The sequence below is a fragment of the Mirounga angustirostris genome, unplaced genomic scaffold, assembly GCF_029215605.1.
Source record: "Mirounga angustirostris isolate CCGP_5_RB_7025 unplaced genomic scaffold, mMirAng1.0.hap1 SCAF_4, whole genome shotgun sequence".
In the NCBI taxonomy this organism is placed as follows: Eukaryota; Metazoa; Chordata; class Mammalia; order Carnivora; family Phocidae; genus Mirounga; species Mirounga angustirostris.
In genome coordinates this window covers 114,051,226-114,074,558 of record NW_026991712.1, presented here as the reverse complement: position 1 = coordinate 114,074,558, position 23,333 = coordinate 114,051,226, and the positions used below count along the sequence as shown (strand labels likewise).

The 23,333-nt window shown below is 42.3% G+C and overlaps 1 protein-coding gene and 1 pseudogene across 16 annotated transcripts in view; one reads left to right on the top strand and one right to left on the bottom strand.

Moving 5' to 3' along the window:
- The window catches only part of TGFBR3 (transforming growth factor beta receptor 3), a 262,991-nt gene that overhangs the window by 191,030 nt on the left and 48,628 nt on the right, over positions 1–23,333 (bottom strand). The window lies entirely within an intron of this gene.
- On the top strand, positions 21,109–21,963 carry LOC123859401 (etoposide-induced protein 2.4 homolog; annotated as a pseudogene).

The following is a 23,333-nucleotide window of genomic DNA, read 5'->3' as shown; positions in this document are numbered from 1 at the left end:
GGATCATGACCTGAGCCGAAGGCAGTCGCCTAACCAACTGAGCCACCCAGGTGCCCTTAATCCATTATTTAAAGTAATAATTAATTCCTTTGCCTGGTATTTAATATCATATTCCCTTCCCCTCCCCCACCCCCTTACTTCATCTGGCCCAAAGAAACACCGTACCACCATACAATAAAGGCTTCATTTATTCAGCACTGACTGGTAACGAGATATATACCACATAAGCAAATCTTCCAAATAAGTAAGGTTTGACTCCTTTCAAGAAAGAGACTTAAGTCATTTTTATGGGAAATCTACCTAAAAGGTACTACATACATAATTATTTCCTGGCCACCCTAAATATTCTCAGCATCCTGAATATCACTAATTTTTTTTTTTTTTTGAGGACTTGGAGGTCATCATTATGAATAGTAATTACAACTTATTAAACTTCGGTATGGTATTTCAGTTTTTGTCTCTACAGCAAATGGTCCCATATTTGTGTTTTATACTTCTGCCTATACTTTTTTTTTTTAAGATTTTATTTATTTGTCAGAGAGAGAGAGAGAGTGCAAGCACAAGCAGGGGGAGAGGGAGAGGGAGAAGCAGGCTCCCTGCCAAGCAAGGAGCCTGATGTGGGACTCGATCCCGGGACCCAGGGATCATGACCTGAGCCGAAGGCAGACGCTTAACCGACTGAGCCACCCAGGCGTCCCCTTCTGCCTATACTTTTTATACTTCTGTTTTTCTACACTGGCTGCAGGTCTGCCTCTCTGCTCCAAGCCCATCACGTGTCATCTTTCACACTCAATTCTAAGTCAGCAGCTTGGATGAGGGCCATCCCACCTACAGAGTAACCTCTATGGACTTCTGACGGCTATCTTCCTTGGAACTCACCAAATGTTTTGGTTTCCTTCATGTGCGACGGATGCACAAACCTGCTATAAAAGTGACACTGCATGACAATATTAGCAACAATATTAGTGACACTGTCCACACTGATCTAACCTGAATGGCAAGCCATCAAAGACAGTGAAGCATATGCACTAAGGGTGAACTGCTGGGAATTTAGTTCACACAAAAACTGTGCTAAAGGCCCTCATCTTCTATCACTCTGGGGCTTCAAGCATTTTAGAAATATTATCTTTTTTTTTTAATTATTTTTTTAAATTTATTTGACAGAGACAGAGAGAGCAGGAACACAAGCAGCGGGAGGGGGAGAGGGAGAAGCAGGCCTCCCCCCGAGGAGGGAGCCCGATGTGGGACTCGATCCCAGGACCCTGGGATCATGACCTGAGCCGAAGGCAGACGCTTAACGACTGAGCCACCCAGGCGCCCTAGAAATATTATCTTTTCAAGAGGAGGAGAAAGCAAATATACGACGAGGTCTCCTGTGTGTGCGTGTGTGTATACTCTTTATTTTTCAGGATGAACAGATATTAACCTGCACGTCCCAGGTTAATTACAATTTCAGCATCATCTGCACATTCTTCTACACTAGAGTTCTTCAACGGAACTTGTAATCACTATTCCTTCCCATCTTCACTCCGCCACCAGTCCTAGAGGACAGTGTCCCTGCGATCGGATGCTGCTACCAGTAGTCCCTGTTTTGGGTCAGTACAAATGATCCATTGTGTACAGTACAGTGGAGGGCAGGCTGCATGCTGGACAGTGCCATGTCACAAAGAAAACACACAAAGCCACCAAAAAGCCCCTCTATTGATATTATCGGCGGCTTTCTAAAACCAAGTCATGACACGGACTCTTCCCTGCCTTCTGATGTTAGTTGGAAATATGGGTCAGATTGCCCTCTTTGCAAACCATGATTATGTTTAAAAAAAAAAAAAAAGACAGATACTGAGGAGTTTAACAGACTCAGAGGCTCACGTTTTAAAGCTCTTTTCTGGAATGAAATAGTGTTTCTTTGCCCCAGAGATAACTCATAATTTATCCCAAATTTTGACCTTTTTTACTGTAAAAAGCATAGGAAGTTGCATGGAAACAATGAATGGAAGTGCACTTTTTTATTAAACAAGAACAGGAAACTTTCAGTAGTTTATGGTAAAACTACATATTTGAGCCAAAGAGAAAAATTAAACTGTGCTCTTTTAACTCTTAACTTTTCACTCTCTCCCATCCAAAACATACAAGAACATGCAGAGCTGACACCCATGAAACACATCTCAAGACCAAGAAAAAATGAACATTTACAGGCTTCAAAAATATATTTTCCCCAAATTACTTAATGAGCCTCTTCACACGGGCCTACACCTACTTATTCTATTATTGCATGGCTCAAATGAGTCATAATAAAACTCTGGAATATTAAAGACAATAAGTGAGGAAATTCCAGAAAATATAAAAACTATTTCAGGGAACCAAAACAGAACTGTATTTATTTTTCTATCCTAATGCATAGGAATGAATAAACCAGCAAATAAAACAGGTACTCACAAAAGCAAACACACATCTGGATGCAGTTCTGTTACATAAAGTCTTCCAAATTTACCACCTCCTCCATACTAGAAAAATTATTTCCTTAAACAAAGTTAACCCCAAGCACCCCTGCACCCAACTCTAAGAACCTTCTACTATACCAATTTAAAAACAGGTTATTTTTGAGTCCATGACACCCCACACAGCAAATGACACTTAACAGGGGCTCCATGCATGTTACAGAAAGAAAAAGCCCACATGTAATTTTCATTCACTTTAGTCTTAATCCAACCCTGTCCAGGTCATGGCTCCAAATGCATTAAAAACATAACCCTTCCCTGAACCTCAGTTTTCTCATCTTTAAAATAGGGGTAATACTTATCCTGGCTAACCCCCAGGGTTATTATGAAAGAAATGAGATCATGCATTTGAAAGTTGTTTTTTTTTATTCAATCAGGAAGCCCTATAAAAACATAAAAATATTACCAATAAATATATGAAAAATCAGTAGAAAAGAATATCCTTTCTCCTCACAGGCCTACCCTCTCTCTTTAAAAAAAGCAGCTCACAACATACAATAACAGACCTTAAGAACAAAGAGGAAAGAAGGCTTATCTTGGGGATAGAAGCCCCAGGTTCTAGTCTCAGCTCTGCCAGTAACAAGCTGCTTGACCTGGGCCACCTGTAAACGAGGGCTAACCCTGCCTATGCTGCCAAAGCAAACTAACGTAATGGATAGCAAAGAATTCTACAAGCTTAAAAGCAAGATACCTATAGAAGAGACTGATTAATTAGAACTGCCTAACAAAAATGCTTGGACTTTCATGGCTTTATTATAAAATCGGATGACAAGGAAAGAAACTGCCTGTGGCAAGACCCATCCTAAAAGACCCTCCCCTAAAGAAGACTAAGAAAGACAATGGAGTGGAGAAGCCTCCACAGTGGAAATGCAAGTATTAATTATGTAAAGGGACGGGGGCTTTAGAAGTAGGAACGTTGAGAAAATAACTATGCATTAGAACCCCTTCAAGTCCAATTAAACTTATAAATTGACATACTGGGTCAGATTTTCTCCATTCCCGGTTAAGACAGAGGCAGGCAACCCTAACTCTACATGTGCATGCCCAGCATTCCAGAACAAACAGCAGGTCATGCAGAAAGCAGCAGAAGGAGAGTAAGAGGAGAAAATAGATCAACAAACTACAACAGATTGGTCACTTAGTAATTAAAAAGAAAAAAAGAAAAGAACCGATTTGAAAGTTCAACTCGAGGCTGAATTCCTATCAGAAAACTACTGGAGGCCAAAGCCTACATCTGCATAATACTTTAAATCTGAGGCTGGTCTTTGGAAAAACATTTGACAAAGATTATCAAAACATCTATTTTTCTTTCTTTCTACTCATTTTTCCCCATTATTTTTCATATTAACCCCTGAGCTTCACTCACCACTCCTGCTTTCTCAATTACAGTAAGCAAATACGTATAAATAGGGACTGGATAGACACTGTATAACATATTTTTCTATATCTATTCTTTTTTTTATCAGATATTTCTCTTTTGTAAGTGCATGAATAGCAAATATTCATACAGCTAACAGCCAACAAAATGAGCTGGTGCACAATGCTGATGTTGGAATCATCCTAACTAGTGATTAGACAGTGTCGGATTCTCCTTGGATTCCAAAATGCTCACTTTTTAAATGAGCATACCATCTCTTCCAGCTGTGGGGTCTTTCTGGGATTTTATTTTGAAAATCACTAGAGACTGTGGTTCACACCTATTGGCCTTAACTGAAACGTTAGACTTATGCTATAAGCATTAACATTCAAGTACAGCTTTACCTGCTGGGAGCACATTAAGAGCAAAAGGGAGCTTTAAGAAATTTAATTACATGTATTTTTTATATCCCTCTATGTAAGCAGAATAAACCATCCTTATTTCACCACTTTTCCCCCTAAATTAATACAGAACTTCAACTATAGTAGGATATGATTATTTTTAATTACTCCCATATAACTGATATTAAAGAAAACATCCTGGGGCGCCTGGGTGGCTCAGTTGGTTAAGCGACTGCCTTCGGCTCAGGTCATGATCCTGGAGTCCTGGGATCGAGTCCCACATCGGGCTCCCGGCTCGGCGGAGAGCCTGCTTCTCCCTCTGACCCTATCCCCTCTCATGCTGTTTCTCTCTCTCTCTCTCGCTCTCAAATAAATAAATAAATAAAATCTAAAAAAAAAAGAAAACATCCTGTCACCACATATGAATCCATCTAATCATTGAGTACCTTATCATTTATCATCTCATCAACTATGCATTTGACAAAATCAAACTGTGGCCCTAAGTGAAAATTACTGGCCTCGCTAACAACTCAAGAACCCAGTATACAACAAGAATTCTAGTTATGCATTTGCTTTAAAATAAGAACAATAACTTTTAACTCCACCTTTGGCTGTGGACTTTGCTTCTAACTCGATGGAGGAAAAAAACTACCACGAGGTCTAATTCCAGTTAGCATTAGTGTGTTAATGCAAATCCCTAGCCATCTGATAGTATTTTTACAAACAAAGCATTATAAAGAATATACTGTTCAAAAGGCATGGAAATTGTGCTTTTCCAAGGTCCATATTTGACAATCTTTAGGAGAAGATTGTAGATATCAGCACAGTGTAATATGTGAGATGTAATCCCTCTTCATGACAAGGTCACTTGCAAAAGAACACTCTGACCTTGGCAAAGTTCTCAAAAATTTAGACAAATAGGAAATGCAAGAAGTGTTTTTGTTATTTCATTGTTGGTGTTTGTTTTCAAATATTGTCTGTCTTAAATCACCTCCTTGATTTTTAAGCTGGAAAGGATGCAAATGTCTGAGTTACTGTAGTCACCCTTCTCCCTCTGCTTTTAACCGCCTATAAAGCAAGCTCTGTAGACCCCAATCTTAAACTGTGCTGGCCTTGCCAGGACAAATGTTGGCCCATGTATTCCAGCAAGGCCATGAGTATTCTGAAGGTCAAACAAAATACGGATTATTTCCAGTCAGAAAGGAAGTCTTTGCTTTCTGGAAGGTGGCCCCCAGCTCAGCCTTGACTTGGTACGCTACAAGGCAAGTAAACCAAAAACTGGAAAGAGCCTTCATTTTTAATCAGTACTTTCTGAAAAATGCTACTGATAACAGGGAAAGAATGTGAATGTACTTGATGTTCACATTTCCCTCTGTCTTGGCTTTTCTCCTTTTACAGATGCATATACACGTTTGAAATAATACTTCGCTAACGAAGTTTTCAATGTAAACTACAGAATGTCAATTTGGATTCCTGCACCATTCATGAAAAAGGTTTGACACATCACTTAGGGTTTTCTTCCTATTTACCAACAAGTTTCTGTAAGTCCTGCCCATAGTAAATAATATCCTAGTAATAATGGTGCTAAAACAGAAAAAGGGGGGGGTGCTTTTTGATGTCTACTTTTCATAAAGGCCTAAAAACCTAATTGTTTTCAAATACTAAGGTATAAGACCCATTGGACCAGTTGCGATTTGCATGCCTATGGGGCAAACATAATATTCTCTTTCTTTGGCACATTGAAACAAAGAAATCTCATCTGCCTTTTTTGCAGATGAGGAAACTGAGGCCCAGAGAAATTAAGGGACAGTTTAGCTTGGCTGTCAGCACCTACCACAACACAGCACCACTCTCTTCTGGGGTCTGGTCATCCAGAAAGGCCTTCTGCATCCCCAGCTCTGGCACCTCATCTTCACTTCCCGTCCCTAACATGCTGAAGGCCCACCTAGACTTTTAACACTCACCCTAATGGTCTTCACTGCTTCCATGAAGCCTCTCTCAGCTAGACGAAACTCACCCCTTCCTCTGGATTCCTGCAACAGGCTGGTTCCTCTCTGGTGGGCACACATCATAGCCCTAAGCTGCATGATTCCCCCCCCATCTAAGCATATTAGAGTCAAGTCAAGTGTTTTCTTATTAATCCCTCCCAGCCCCTAGACAGGACCTCGTACATAGTAAGTACTCAATAAATACTTGTTCAATGGAATTATTTGGGTGATGAGTGAATAAAATGGTATTTCCAAGGTTCCACAGCAAGTGGGCAGCAGAAGCAAAAATAAAACCCAGGCTTCATGAGGACCAAATGCAGCTGGTACCATATGCCACCATGAAAATCCATGGCTGCCTTTGTTTTCACATGTGTGGTGAGTGTGTGCGCACACGCAAGTCCTCACAACCAAGCAAAGAGCAGTGAGACTTCTCACCATCAACTAAGCTTTGGTTTTTTAGTAAGTGTCCCCCACAACCTTAACCTTACCTGTTATTTTATATCAAAATTCTAAAACACTGGATCATTTCCTCTTTTCCCCTGGCTTTTTTAAAAGTAAAGTTTAGGACAGCAGGAAAACTGCTGAGCTGAGACACAGAGAAAAGCTGACTCTGCACATGCCTCATTGTTTTCTATTTTCATTCCAGCACAGTCGTGGCTGGAAACCAGCGTTTAGGATGCCCAGTGGACCTGTGTCCCTGGTGTTTCAAAACGTTACACTTCATACACTACTCAGAGAGGTGTGAGGCAATTGAGTATGTTCTCTCATATATATCATGTATCTTTGGGGAAGTAAGCAAAATACGTGTTTGAGGAGAGGAGGAGAAAAAAGCGACCAAGGGAATTTTCAGAAATGTAGTTACACATACACAAGTGGGACCTTCCGTGTGTGTTTTGGAGGTGGGAAGTTTAATGTAAACATTGACTACATTTGTGCCTGTGACTTTTATGTACATACTGAATCACCACACACTTGAGCGCACACATCTGTTAAAAATGCTGACACATTCATTGTGAGAACGTTATCTACTCTATAAGGGATTTGTATTCCATTGTTGTTTTTTTTTTCAGGTTTTCTTAACTTTCCTCCTCAAATATATTTGATACCTTCGTTTTAAATTTTTGATTATTTTACCGTCAACAGGATCCTCCTACGACCCATGGACACGGGTCATTTTGCCAGAAGAGCAGAACTGATTCCTCTTTCCAAAGTGCTCAACTTTCGCCTCTGGGAGGAAAGGCTGTTCATACCTACTTCAGGGGACCTACAAATACAGGGTCCTTCCTTGGAAGAGCTCAAAACAACCCTTCAATGCTGACCATCACCCCACTCCACCGTCCCTGTACAGAGGGCCACTTCTCAAAGAGCTAAGGCATCCTACCGGTTGAAAATAACCTCTGACCCATATGGAAATGAAAACTCAAAGGGAGCAGAGAAAATCTTTCCACTGAGGGCCATTCTCCTATTGGGGGGAGGGCCTCCAGAGTCAGCTGCATCTAACATAGAGCCTTTCCTGGTGGTGATTTATTTTTTTAGCATGATACTAAATCCACAGCCCACAATAGCAGGACATTGCTGTCAGGGCACCAAGGTCTCTCAGTGTAGCTGCTCTCACAGCCTCCCGAAGCCATGAATCATACCTCTACGCATGATGACAGAGATAGAGGCACACCCCACCCCACCCCCAATCTAGAGGATGCCCGCTCTTTCTCTACTCACGCTACGATGCGTTATTTCAAAGACATTTTACTTCCTATAATTTTTCTCCTTAAAGACTTTAAGAAGAGAATGGACTGGCTTCAGGACAATGGGGGAAGAGACACTGAATTGGTAATCAGAAGACAAGGGTTCAAATTTTGAATTGGCTCCTTAGAAGCCATGTCACTTAAAGCAAGTCACAATCTCTCCAGGTCTTTGTTTCAGATACATGGTAATAGCAGCACATTTTTCTTGGGATTGTTAAAAGATTTCAGTGAGATAATACATAAGAAAGTACCTAGTACGTATTAGGTAGTTACTAACCTTTTGCCTATAAAGCAATCATAATGCCCAGTTAATACATTTCAGAGGGTGTGACCATTCAATAATAAAGGCCAGTAAGAATATTCTGAGCCCTTTGCAAAATATTCTCAGCCAGGTTTGGGTAGCAACTGAAGTGGCCAACACCTCTGTAAAGGTATTACACCATAACTGTAATTACACCATAACTTTACAACATAACTGTAAAGGTATTACAGTGTTACAGGCGTAGGTGTTAACTGCCATAGTATTTACAATAGAGAAATACTAGAAATAACCTAAATGTTCAGGAGGGTACATCTGTACCATGAAATATATACACTGCAGTTAAAATAGTGTTATTTATACTGACAGAAACATCTTAATGACATAGTAAGCTTTTTTAAAAAATTATAGAAAAGTACGTAAAGAATGATAAAACTTAAAAAAAAAAAAGAATGATACAACTTATTAACTCCCTAAAACTATGTGTAGATGTACATAAGTGCACCGAGAAAAAGGACTGAATACATAATTCTAACTGTAAATAGTTCTTACCTATCGTGGGGGTGGTGCTAGAGTGGGGTCAGGGAGCTGAATGGGCACTGAGACGCTGCTCTGTGTCTCTCTTATTTAACTTTTTACCATGCACGTGTATTTTAAGTATAAGTTGTATAATGAACACAAACAGTTTTATTTGTATGATTAAACACTAAAAACACATACTCTATCATATAAATAATTTTGATTAAAGCCAACACTGGTTGAGTAGTTTTCTGCTCTGGATGTCTTATTTGGGGCAGCATCATATGCGGTTCAAAGAAACCACCACCCCAGTGTCTCCATAGGCAGCAGAGAACCCTACTCCACTTGTGTGATAACAGCCTCTCCTCTACTTGAGGGCTTTGGCCCCACTTCCTCCTCCTCTGTGGCCAGTGACCCAGCAGACCCAGGATCTTGCCTGGGCTCAGTAGCAGGCAGTAGTGAAAACATCTGGCTTTGACTCCTCATTCTGCATTGTGCCACCTGAGACTTTGCTTTGGTTTTCTGATTTGTAAAGTGGGGACATACCTATACCTTGCAAGGCTGTCACAGGAATTATATGACACATGCTAACGTGCCCAGTAAAGGGCAGCTTTTAACACCACTATTATTAACCAGGCAACGGTATGGGTCTCAAGGTCAATTCTCATCTGTAAAATGAGACCCCAATATTTGATTATTTTGAAAGCTTCCAGCTATAATATTCTATGAACATATAATAAAGTAGAAAAGTAGACAAACATGCTGAAAGGTGCAGCCAGGCATCTGGGACCAGAGAGATGAGACAACCTCCGAGGCAGGGCCTTGGCAATGATGTGACTTGGGTGACTGTTATAACATCACGGGGTAAGAAGAAGAGAGGATAAGAGAAGCTTTTGTTTTCCAGTCCAGAAGACTTAGAATTTAGAGAGATAATAGAAAGACACACAGAGAAACATATTCATATTCTTCTACTGCCAAATAGAAAACATTTTCAGTATCCCCTAACACCTGCTTGTACTAGTACCTAGTACCTAGTACCTGCTGGGAATAGCAAAGCATTACAAAACAGGGCAGCTTAGTGCGACTGGCCCAAACACAGCCTTCAACCTCCAACCCGCTCAACCTTCTGGGACAGAAGTTCAAGTTAAATCCTTTTAGAACCAATAGTATCTCTATACAACTACATCTATCTTTTGGGGCTCAGTTAAAATTCCACCTCCCGTGTTAACCTCTCAAACCGTCCCCATTAAAAGCCATCTCTCTCTTTGAATTCCCATAGACTTTGTTCTTCAGCTTTCTCAATTTCTACTTTACGTTACAGTTCTTTGCATGCCTGTTTTACCTCCCTTACAGGGCCATAAACTCCCCTGTAAGCTGAATAATGTTCCAGTCAGTCACCCACTCACAAACATTTACTGAGCATCTAGCTATATTTTATGAGGTATCATCCAAACCACGAGGGATACAGAAATAATAACACTTTCTCCATCTTCAAGGAGCTCACAGTCAGATGAAAAGATGGGCAAGTGAAAAATTTCAACAACCAAGGTGCTACGGAGACATGGAGAATGAACCTCCCTAATCCACCTCAAAAGAGGGAAGATGAAAGTGTCAAAGTCTTCCAAGCAGGTGATGTCTGAGGTAATTCTTCAGGATTAGTTAAGGGGTGCCTGGCTGGCTCAGTTGGAAAAGGATGCGACTCTTGATCTCAGGACTGTGAGTTCAAGCACCATACTGGGTATAGAGGTTATTTAAAAATAAAATCTTTAAAAAAAAGAAAAGAATTAGTTGAAGCTACCCAAGCAAAAAGGAGAGGAAAGGACAAATATGTACTAAAATCAATAGAGGGGGCGCCTGGCTGGCTCAGTCGGTAGAACATGCAACTCTTGATCTTGGGGTCATGAGTTCAAGCTCCATGGTGGGCGTAGAGCTTACTTAAAAAAAAAAAAATCAATCAATCAATATAGGTACATCTACTCTGGAGAAATGGGTGGCAATTGCACTCCTAGGTATTTATACAAGAAAAATTAGAACATATGTCCACAAAATGACATGTTTGCAAATGTTCATACCATTTTTTTCATAATGAAAGGGAACAACCAAATGCCCATCAACAGGTGAATGAATACACAAATTGGGGTACAGCCATACAATGGATGTTCTCAGAATCGAAAAGGAAGAAACTACTCATACGCAGAAGAATTTGTTTGTTACCGCAAAAACATTTTGCTGAGGAAACAGAGCCAGACTCAAGGGAGTACATGAAATTCTGGAACAGGCCAAACTAACCTATCATGATAGAAAGCAGGTCAGTAAGTGCCTGGGACAGGGATATTGACTACAAAGGGACAGGAGAACTGGGGGGAAAGAGGGGAGCGATATAAAAAAAATCTGTATCTTCCATAACTTGATTGCAGTGGTGGTTAAAGAAGTATATACATTATCAAAACTCATCAAACTGTACCATTAAAATATATGCATTTTAGTCCATGTAAATTTTACTTCAATAAAGCTGATTGATTTTATTTTTTTAAAGACTGCTATTTATTTATTTATTTATTTGAGAGAGAGAGAGAGAGAGCGTGCATGTGCAAGCACCTGTGTGAGCAGAGGGGAGGGGCAAAGGGAGAGGAAAAGAATCCCAAGCAAACTGCACTGAGTGCAGAGCCCCATGAGGGGCTCAACCTCATGTCCCCCGAGATCATGACCTGAGCCGAAACCAAGAGTCGGATGCTCAACTGACTGAGCCACCCAGGCACACCCAATAAAGCTGATTTAAAATAAATAAATAAATAAATAAATAAATAAAAAATATATATGTATATGGCACAGTGTTTAAGAACACAGATTCTGGAGGGGCACCTGGGTGGCTCAGTCAGTTAAACGTCTGCCTTCGGCTCAGGTCATGATCACAGGGTCCTGGGATGGAGCCCCGCATCGGGCTCCCTGCTCAGCGGGGAGCCTGCTTCTCCCTCTCCCTCTGCCTGCTGCTCCCCCTGCCTGTACTCTCTCTCTCTCTGTCAAATACATAAATAAAATCTTAAAAAAAAAAAAAAGAACACAGACTCTGGAGCCAAGTGCCCGTTCTATGACTAGCTGGCTATGTAAGAGTTAACCAGTATTATTATTATTATTATCATTAGCATTCATATTCATATTCCAGGCAGAGGGAAGAACACAAGCAATGGTCTAGAGGTAAGAAACAGCACTGTAGTGTAGAGACTACAAAACAATTTAGTGGTGTGGAACATAAATTGAGAGGAAAGACATGAAGGAGATGAGATCAGAGAGGCAGAAAGGGTCAAGGTTACTCCTCTCTATGTCTTCATGCCTAACAAAGAGCTTCTGACACAACCAATCAAATGTTTATTTTTTAAAAAAATTGATGAACATATCAGAAGATACCACTTGAAACCCATCAGGATGGCTATCATCAAAAAGACAAATAATAACAAGGGTTGGCAAGAATGTAGAGAACTAGGCCCTCATATATTGTGGCTGGGAATGTAAAATGTAACCACTGAGGAAAATAGCTTGGCAGTTCCTCAAAAGGTTAGACAGGGAGTTACCATATGAACCAACTATTGCACACCAAGGTATACATACGCGCAAGAGAAATAAAAACATATGCCCACATAAAAACTTGTAACACAAATGTTCTTAGCAGCATTATTCGTAATAGCCCAAAACTATAAACAACACAAATATTCATCAACTGATAATGGATTAATACAATGTGGTATACACATAAAATGTAATAGTATTTAGGCACAAAAAAGAGTGAAGTACTGATGTAGGCTACAATATGGATGACCCCTGAAAACATTATGCTAAGTAAAAGCTGCCAGACACAAAATGTCACATATTGTAGGACTGCATTTACATAGGATGTCCAGAATAAGCAAATCCATAGAAACAGAAGGTAGGGCGCCTGGGTGGCTCAGTTGGTTAAGCGACTGCCTTCGGCTCAGGTCATGATCCTGGAGTCCCTGGATCGAGTCCCGCATCGGGCTCCCTGCTCGGCGGGGAGTCTACTTCGTCCTCTGACCCTATCCCCTCTCATGTGTTCTCTCTCTCTCATTCTCTCTCTCAAATAAATAAAATCTTAAAAAAAAAAAAAAAAAAAAGAAACAGAAGGTAGAGAAGTAGTTGTCAGGGGCTAGAGGAAGGGGATACCGGGGAGTGACAGCTAATTGGTATGGAATTTCTTTTGGGAGTGATGAAAATGTTCTAAAATTGACTGTGATAGTGGCTGCACAGCTCTATGAATGAATATACTAAAAACTAGTGAGTTGTAACCAGTCACTTTAAATAGGTAATTATATGGTATGTGAATTTTGTCTCAAAGTTGTTATAAAATATTTAAAGAATAAAATATCAATGGTTCACTTATTTCAAAAAATGTTTGATAAAAGTTAAACACAAGGGGCACCTGGGTGGCTCAGTTGGTTAAGCGGCTGCCTTCAGCTCAGGTCATGATCCTGGAGTCCCGGGATCGAGTCCCGCATCGGGCTCCCTGCTCAGCGGGGAGTCTGCTTCTCCCTCTGACTCTCCCCCTCTCATGCTCTCTATCACTATCTTTCTCAATAAATAAATAAAAATCTTTAAAAAAAAAAAAAAGTTAAACACAAAAAAAAATTTGAAACATCTCTTTTCATTCAATTTGTTCAAATTCCCTATGTGCCAGCTCTGATGGCCACAAATATTGAGTAAGACAGAGTACCTTAGCCTTAAGAAGCTATACTCTAGAAGTGGGAAGAGAGGCAGGTATATAGGGTGGCACCACATTAGAGGGCCTCACAGAAAGCTGTCTAGGACCTGAGAGAACATAAACCAGGGCCAGGACCTCCTCTCCATTACTTTGTCTTTGGCCTCTTATCCTTACATGGTCCTATTAGATGTGCATTTCTTCTACTGGAAGGCTGTTCACATTTATTTTGACAGGAGACCCCTATGCTAAGCAATGTGATTGATTCTCTAGCTGATCAGTCTAAGCCAGCCATGGCAACTCTATTACTAATTGCCAGTGACTGGTTCAAGGACAGATGGCACTATATCAATTCAGCCAATGAATGCAAAGAGAGACATGCTGGGGGTCTGGGGAAAGAGGCTCTCTCACTCTTAAGAAAGCCAAAGACAGCATCACATCACTCTTCCTTGGACTATGAACAAAACCCTGATACCTACACTAAGCCATTCCTACAACCACCAGGAGACCTGTCTTCAGTTAACCCTCTGGTAAAGACAGAACAACCGGCGCCTGGGTGGCTCAGTTGGTCAAGCGACTGCCTTTGGCTCGGGTCATGATCCCGGAGTCCCTGGATCAAGTCCCACATCGGGCTCCCTGCTCAGCAGGAAGTCTGCTTCTCCCTCTCACCCTCCCCCCTCTCATGTGCTCTCTCTCTCATTCTCTCCCTCTCAAATAAATAAAAAAATCTTTAAAAAAAAAAAAAGACAGAACAACCTAAGAACTGAATGAAATTAGTGCAGTTTCCATTTTCTCCTGTCCACCATTAAGTTAAAAAATCTTCGAATGATGCCACCTGATGTCTTCTCTTCCCTCATGGGTCAGGAAGCAACCATGGAGCAGAGACTAGAGTCTCCAGCTCTGTTTCATTTCCTCCCTCAGAGTCTAGCACATGGTCAACCGTTGCAAGTCATGTATTTCAAAAGAACGAAAAAACAATGAACAGAGTTACACTTAACCCTAAATATTTTAAAAAGCAGAATTTAACAGAAAAAAAAATTACCTAAATAAAGGCCTTCCCTATTAAAATAAACTTCCACAGTTCCCTTCATTGCCTCAAACAAGGACCACGTTTTACAGAGGGAAGGCTCCTGTGCCTTCCCCTCCACCACTTCCAGGAAAAGGTCCTGGGCTTCCAGGGAAGGTAAGCAGCTTGGGGTAGGGACACTGTAGGTGTCATGTAAAATGCCAGGCAAAGGGCCAGCATTTGATGCTAAGCATCACAGCAACAATCACAACAACAGAACCAGTGGGGCGTGTATAGACTGGCGTTTACAACATGGAATGGTACTGGTTTCTATTCTCAGCATGTGTCACTGACTTACTGACAAGACAGTTAAACATAAAAAGGGTCCATTATCAGTGGTAACTGGGACAAAGTCCCTGGGCTAGAAGGAATAGGAAAACTCCAGCAGTAATCCCCAAACCTCCTCTGTTTCAATTTCCTTCTCCAAACCTTTTCTAAAACTGCTCTTACCAAAATAAACCAATTTAAGTTGACGTCCACTTCCTTTCCCTGATGTGAAGGCACAGAAGAATGAGCAGGAAGAGACACAAAAGATCCCAATTATCCACCCTTTCTTAAGGCTCCTTTGTACGCCTGCTGCATAAGATCATTTATTAACTAAGAATAAGTTACTGGTTTATGATAACACAGGGCCTGGCACACAGTAGGCACTTGATAAATGTTTACTGATTGACCACAGCAAACTAGAAGCAAGCATGTGAGTGTTGGACAGAGAGGAATAAAGCCTTGTCTCTCCCAGGGTCACTTTTTAGCCAACCTGCTAAAAACAATAATAGTGCACGTCTTCAAAAAGCTGAAAAGAGCTGGTTTTGCAGCTACGGTGGCTGTTACTCACTGCTCCCTGAATAAGTAAATCTATCCAGTTTCTCTGACCCCCGTCCAGAATACAAGTGAGTTATGGCCAGTGCAGACCCTGGCTCGCAACGAAGTTGTTATTAACCTCACTGGCTAACTGTAAACAGATACTAGAGAAACCTGTTCAGCTCCAGACTGTCCAGACATCATTCTGGGGAAGGGCTTCACCTAGTTCAGGGTACTGGGTTTTCAGATCGCCCTGAGGTCTGCTCTCCAAAGCCTGACAGAACCAGCACAGAACATACTCTAACAGTCTCCTTCCTTATCTCTTGCCCAAGAGAATTTCAGTGTCATGATAGTTAAAGCACATACCTGGAAAAGTGGGCTTCTTCCCTTGATTACAATTACACAGAGGGGAGCACAGGATTTGCCTATACCAATTATCTGTGCCCATGATGAACTCTCAAATATGACCAATCAACGCCATCAATACTTTAGCTTCATTAACTGGCCAGAGGAAAAAGAGCCTGCCACTTGGCAAACTCACATTTCACACAGGTGTCTCAGCCAAGACAGGGCAGAAGCATTACATCCATAGCCCAGAGTACAAATGTTCGGCACCGAAATGAATGGAAACCAACAGGACACTTGTGGTTACAATTTAACTTAAATCCTCAGATAAAGGAAGACCACTACTGATTTGGTTTGGTTTGTCAACAGGAGAGTTCATAAGGAATTACCATGAGCAAACAGTGGCAGCCACCCCAGTAACCACAAACGCCTGAGTATTGAAGGACGACCAAGTACACTTAGCTTTAGGTCCTTCCCTGCAGTGAAGGGTCCCTTGGGATGGGTCACCTTCATGAGGGGCAGCAGCTGTTCAAACCCCGGGACGCACAGGGGAAGTTAAGGAGTCAAGGATCACAGGGATAGAGCCTGGCCTGAATCCCTCTAGGAAGGGACTATGGTTGAAGCTCACATTCTTCTCAGTACTCGTAACCAGTAGCACCCCACCCCAAGACCCTCTCCCCTTTTATCCCAATTCCTTGACATCTGATCAGATCAAGAAGACCAGGTGGCAGACCTCAAGGCCTCCTCAATGCAATGAATGGCTATTTTAAGTTTTGTGGTTTTTTTAATTAAGCTCTACACCAAACGTGGGGCTTGAACTCATGACCCTGAGGTCAATCACATGCTCTACAGACTGAGTCAGCCAAGCGCCCCATGAATGGATATTTTACACTTTAAAGCTAAGGCTGACTTACAAGTAAGAGTCCCTCTTTCTCCAAATATATGTCATTCCTGAACATCTCTGCTCTGTTGGCAAATCACCAATGCCAGCCCTCTCAACCTCCCCATCTCTCCCTCCTCCCCAGGGACATAGAAGCCACAGTTAAGCAGACTTTCACAGCGACAAGGCACAGGGTGGGGAGGGGAGCTCTGGAATGACATCAGAAGACCTATGCACTTGTTTCAGCTCTGCCAAATTAGCAGAGTGAGTTTAGCCTTGGCTTACATATCTTTAAAATAGGGGAGTGTGGTTTGATGATTTTTATGGGTCCTTCCAGCTCCAAACTCTGGGAACTTTCAATATAGACTAGAGCTTCATCTATCTACACCCCGGTGAAGTATCCCAGTGAGCATCTAAATGAGGCTAAAAGACGCATATGCTGGAAGGTCCAGCCACGGAATCATAAAACCTAAGAATGCTAGAAGCACCCTAGTACATAACAGTCCCTTCAAAGGAAGCTCTGGGTTTCACAGTGTGCTCAAAGATGTCTATGGCTCACCATTTCCCACAGGGAATACTTGGACCATCACTGTGAAAGCGAGGACTCAAACAGGACAAACTCCAAACTCAGTTATTCCAGACAAGGGTCTATTCTAAAGGTGCAGACCCAAAAATAGCTTTACAGTTTACATAAAAGCAGGACCTAAAATAAGATTTTCAAAAAGTCAGATCCTGGGTAATAAACTTCCTTCTAAACCCATAGCTAGAGGCCAGCCCTGTACAACGCAAGGGTATACTCAAAAAATTACACATTCAAGTACCTGGGTCTTTGCCACCTTCTTTCTCTGGCATAACCAAGATAAGCTCACCCTGGCATGGTTCTGTTTGGAGGATACCAGGCAATTAGGCCATGGTGCATGTCCCCCAGGGGCAGAACACTTCCCCAGCTACTTCGGTTTGGTATGTCTTTGTCTTTGTTTTGGTTTAGCCCTGGCAATCTGGCAGGCAATGTACTTCCAGGGGGAGCTCTGTCCATGGTGTGAATGCCCCGGCCTTGAGGTCCTTGTTCATGTCCATAAACAGAGCCCAGTTGCCACAGTGACTGGTGCTTAGGAGCAGCTGCTAAATAGCAGAGGTCACCAGAGCTTTCTTTGGGTTCTACAGCCTGGGCTATGTGTTCCTATGCCTCTGTGAACAATGGGTCAACGGGAGCTGCAACCACACCGGCCAGTACTTCACATGGGAGTCTGGGCACTGAGGAGGAATGTGATTTCACATGGGGCCCGTACCCACATGACAGATCCCAGCCAGAGGGCACAGGAAGATAAAGGGCATAGGAGTGGCAACTTCCTCCCAGGGGTTCCACAGTCCCCAGAGGGTGGGAGGGGGCAGGGCCAGCGTTTAGTGCAACAGGAAGGACCTTGGAAAAGTGAACATGGAGTTGAGCCCGTGACGCTTCTGAATCGTGTAGGCCAATCGGGTGCTTCCTCCCTTCTCCGTGAGGGTGTGACTCAGTTCTCCCCACTTCCACAGCAGGAAACACTGCACCCCACCTGACACGTGCAGGTAAAAACAAAAGAAAAAAAACAAAAACAAAAAACCTTCTGGACTGGAGCTGCAGAGGTCTTTCTAAATTAGAAACTATCCCTATTGTGCTTCCATCTTCCAAGGCAATCCTGCCCAAAGGCCACAAGATCTGCTTGACCAGTAATACAACTAGGCAGGTGTGAAACACAACTGTGTCTGGAAACACGTATACCCCTGGCCACCCCCCTTATTGTCCACTTGCTAAGATTAGAAACAGTTATTTTTTACTCTGCAAAGTAAAGCTTCTGCCCTCAAGGTAGATGCTTTCAGATAAAAACACAAAAACAGCTATAAAAAAGAGATGATAAGGCAGGTCCTCTTGGCCCTTACAAAACCAGGTTACCTTGGCTGGGGCCCAAGGAAGCCATAGAATAGAACCGAACATAAACTTCACTTAACATCTTTCAGACCCAGCCCCATGTTAACATGGAAGTAATAAACATTCTTTGGTCCCAATGCCAGTTCCAGAGACGGTGATCATTTAAAATGTAAACAAAATGAAGATAAAGCTTATCTCTCTCAAAAACATATGCTTCTGTCTTTACCAACCATGAGCCAATTAGACCACAAAAAGGAGAGGAAAACAGGATGAAAGTTTTCTAATTTATCAGTGTAACTCAAAGGTAAACCTGAAAACTTGGATCCATCATACTTTCTAAACAGGGCCCAAATGTTTCACACATAAGATGTTTCTGTGTTATTCCCACCAATGTAGTTCATTACAGGCCAGAGGAAACTTAAATAGTTAAGAAGTTTGTCCTTAGGCAAATACTTCAATAATTTAGACTTCAAAGACTCCGTATTAACCTCTGTTTACACAAAGTAATGTGTTTCCTTTGCCTGCTGAACATCAAAATGCTTTGCAATTAATTACCTCTATTTTTAAAACCCCCAAATACTGTTAAATATAATGGCCAATATACTGGGGGTGGGGGGGAAGCATGTTCAAAATCTGCTCTGTTCTCTGAAGACACAAAATGATAATTAAGACAACATCCATGGAATTTGATTGATGTAGACGATTATTTAAAAAAAAAAAAACAACTTTTCCCCTTGGGGCACCTGAGTGGCACAGCCGGTTAAGCATCACACTCTTGGTTTCAGCTCAGGTTGTGATCTCAGGGTTTTGACCTCAGGGTCATGAGATCAAGTCCCGCGTCCATTAAGACTCTCTCTGATCCTCCCCGCTGCACTTGCTCTCTCTCTCTCAAATAAATAAATTAAATCTTAAAAAAAAAACAAAAAACTTTTCCCCTCAAAATGACAATTTTTATCGATTTTTTTTCCATTTTGCCTACGAACACTGTGAATCTAAGAATGGAACAGTTTTTTATCCACTTACAGAGAAATTCAACAAAGTTAAAATTCCAAGTAAAGGCACAGCTTTAGAAAATTCAAAGTTATTTCATTTTCTAACTAGTTAGTACTTATACCTTCTTTTCTTTAGAGCATTCCTAGTTCATGATTAATGGAGCACCTTAGGAATTAACTCCACACCTCCCACAGGGAAGTGTGCACAGAAGCACAGCAGGTGGCTTAAATGGCGAAGAATTTTATAAATACTAAGGTCATCATGGAGACAATGATGAATAGTCCTTGGAATTTGTATGGGGAAATTTCCAGGGTTTTTTAAAAGCTATTTTCCACTCTATTACCTTCAAAATATCCACATTTGGCAATAATATTATCATCTATGGAATATTTACTATGTGCCAGGCTCTCTTCTAAGCATTTTACTTTATTTATGTATTTATTCCTCAAAACCAACTTGAGATATACAATTGCCTTCATTCTACAGCTGAAAACACTGAGATGGAATGATATTAAGTAACTCACTCGAAGTCAGGATGTTATTGACTTACTGACTGAAAGTGACTAAGCCAAGGCCAGCCGGGGCGGGGGGTGGAGCGCGGTGTGGGGGATGTAGGGACGGTGGTACCTGGACTAGAAGGCAGGAACCAGCATTCTGGTTCCCAAATCAAAAGGTGTTTCTTCCCAGAGAAAATGCTGACCCAAGATAAACCAAGGAATACGTAAATGAGTTCTGACCTAAATACATGTCCTCTTGCTATAGAAAACTAAGCTACTGGCACCTTAAAGAGGGATACAAACACCAAAGAAAAAAGGAAGCTCAGATTTCCTTAATTAACTGTGCAACGTTCTCAGCTAATGTCATTTTAATTTTACATATACGTTCTACAACCTAAAATAATCTTTGCAAATTACCTAAGAAAAAAAATTTTTAAAGCCTTCAGAAAAAGGAACTATTTGGACTTTCTATGTTAAATTTTCGCTACATTTTTCTCCTACATTGTAATGTTTTGATGGTTTTTTTACAATGCGTATTTCTGGCCACCTTGTTTCATTAGCACTCAAAAGCGGAGCTAAGCTCATGTAACATCACGGGGGCTATAGTGTGAAGCTGCCATCCAGCTGAGCTGATTTAAACACCCAATTCTGACAGCATGGTATATACCTCTGCCTTTCAAAAACTTAGAAACCTTTCCTTCCTTTCTAGAAAATCTTCACATTATCTAAACAGAAAAAAAGTACTTTTTTCTGAATGTATTTGAAAGTTGCAAATAATCATAAGATTATTATTAATACTTTTTCCTGAGGTCTCATTTCCTATTCTCTGACAGGTTCTCCTTCAGCTCAGGCACCAAGAATGGGCCACGACATACGAGTCAAAATGAGAGCGGCCCAGTGTGACCCAGCATGCCCAGCGTGGGTGCAGCGGCCCAGGCCCTGGGAGTGCCCCATCGGGAGCTGGCGGCCGGGCGCGGAGGGGCCAGGGGGAGCCAGGAGGAGCCAAGCCAGCCCACGGTGGGCGAGGGGCCAGGCGGGTCAGAGCCAGGTGTTTGGAGCGGCCAGAGGAGCCGGCTCCTTCATGATGAAAGATTTTGAGACACTTCTCTGTCCTCTGTGTAGTTGGTAGTTTGGGTGGTGAAGAGATGGCTGAGTGTGTCAACACCCTTCTCCAGGACCTTACCAGGGGAATCAAAGACTCCATCTGGGGCATCTGTACCATCTCAAAGCTAGATGCTCGGATTCAGCACAAGAGAGAGGAGGAGCGTGAAAGAAGGGCAAGCGGTGTCCTGGTGCACAGGAGAGCCCAGAGTACAGAAAGGAAGCAAGAGCATGAGCTACATGTGGTTAGCAGAAGTCTCTTGTTTTATCAAGTGTTTCCTCCTGTACTACAGTCAGTAATAGCCCAAATTATTGGTGATCCATCACAACCTAGAGATGTCTGGTCATAGCTGGAATTCTTCCTTACCTCAGTTTTCAGTGCTCTTTGGGTGCTCCCTCTGTTTGTGCTTTCGCAAAGTTGTAAATGTCATTTCATTTCAAGACACAGCTGATGTGGCATTTGAGGTATCGGGGAGGAAGCCTCGCCCATTCCCTAGTGTCAGCAAAACAACTGCTGACATGCTCTTCAACCTTTCACCGCAAGCTCTTTCCCTCATCCAGGGCATGTCTGTGAGTCTCCTTCCCATCCACCTTGTCGGTCAGCTGGTTAGTCTTCTGCATATGTTCCTTCTCTACTCACTGGACTGCTTTGAGTATCATTGGTTCAATAAAGGAACTGAAATGCACCAGCAGTTGTCAAACATAGAAAGGAACCGGCCTTACTACTTTGGATTTGGTTTGCCCCTGGCTTTCCTCACAGCAATGCAGTCCTCATACATCATCAGGGGCTGCCTCTTCTCCCTCCTTTCCTCCATTCATTATCAGTGCCAATGAAGCAAAGACCCCTGGCAAAGTCTACCTTTTCCAGGTGTACCTCTTCTCCTTGGTGGTTTTCTTAAGCAACAGACTTTTCCGCAAGACTGTCTACCTGCAGTCCGCCCTGAGTAGCTCACCCTCTGCAGAAAAATTCTCTTCGCCGCATCCGTCTCCTGCCAGACTAAAGGCTGCTGCAGGCCCCTGAGTCGCCTGCCATCCAGAGGGGATGGGGGGATTGGAAGGAGGCAATAGGAGCTCTTTTCCTTGTCCCCTCCTCCACCAGGGAAGGCAGGACCTGCTCAGCCAAGGACCCTCTGCCTGTTCCCTTCTCTCTGAGGAACTGGGATTTCTGTCTCTGGTGCATGTAAGGCACAATCGTCCTGACCCCAGTGGGTGCGTTTTTAACACTGGTGAGTCTGAATGGACCACAGGTTTCTCTGCAGGTCTTTTCTGGCACTTGCCAGCCCCCGTGCCTGGACTAATGTGAATACTTTTTTTCTCCCTGTGCCATTGACCCTCCCAGCCCCCTGTCCTGCTTTCCACCCCCCTTGGATGAATGGGTTTTATCATTCTGGCTGTTGTATTTTGTGGACCTGTTATTTGTGTTGTTTTTCTGTGAAGCACATATATTGGATGTAGGAGGGAAAGCAGTATCTCATTTGCTCCTGGCCACTCCCTTTATAGCTATCACTGTCTATTGTTTCTTATAACTCAGGTTAGATTTTGGTCTCTCTGGCTCCGCTGCAAAAAACAAGCCTGAAGAGATGGGACAGGAGGAAAGACCTCACAACCAGATCTGCTGTGTTTGGGGGAGTGATTTTCTTTCTTCCCCTTGTAGGAGAAAAAGCTTTTTTCACTGGTACATTTAAAGTTCCCCAGCTATAGGGAGGGACCAGTTTTGGACAAGTGCCCCTGCAGCACCTAATGCTCAGAGAAGCTGAACTTGGAACTCTGAAGGTCTGAAGTGTACTGCTGGCTGGCCACTGCCGGGTCTGTCTGGTATTTCAAAGGAAAATTGGGTGCTGCAAATAGGAACCGAATGGGGTTGACTTATAAAACTCATGAAGCCTGTGATTGGTTGGTGTTCTCCTGTCATTTTAAAGAGAGGAAATATGGGGAGAGGACAGATGTCAAAACATTTGTCCAATTTTAAAATGTCACAATTAGGGGCGCCTGGGTGGCTCAGATGGTTAAGCATCTGCCTTCGGCTCAGGTCATGATCCCAGGGCCCTGGGATTGAGCCCCGAGTCGGGCTCCCTGCTCAGTGGGGAGTCTGTTTCTCCCTCTCCCTCTGCCTCTGCCTCTCCCCCTGCTTGTGCTCTCTTTCTCTCAAATGAATAAATAAAATCTTTTAAAAAAGTCACAATTAAACATGAGCTAGTTTCAAAAAAAAAAGTGAAAGTGACATTTCCCTGCACTAAATTGAAAACAGATTCACATTCAAGTGTTTAAT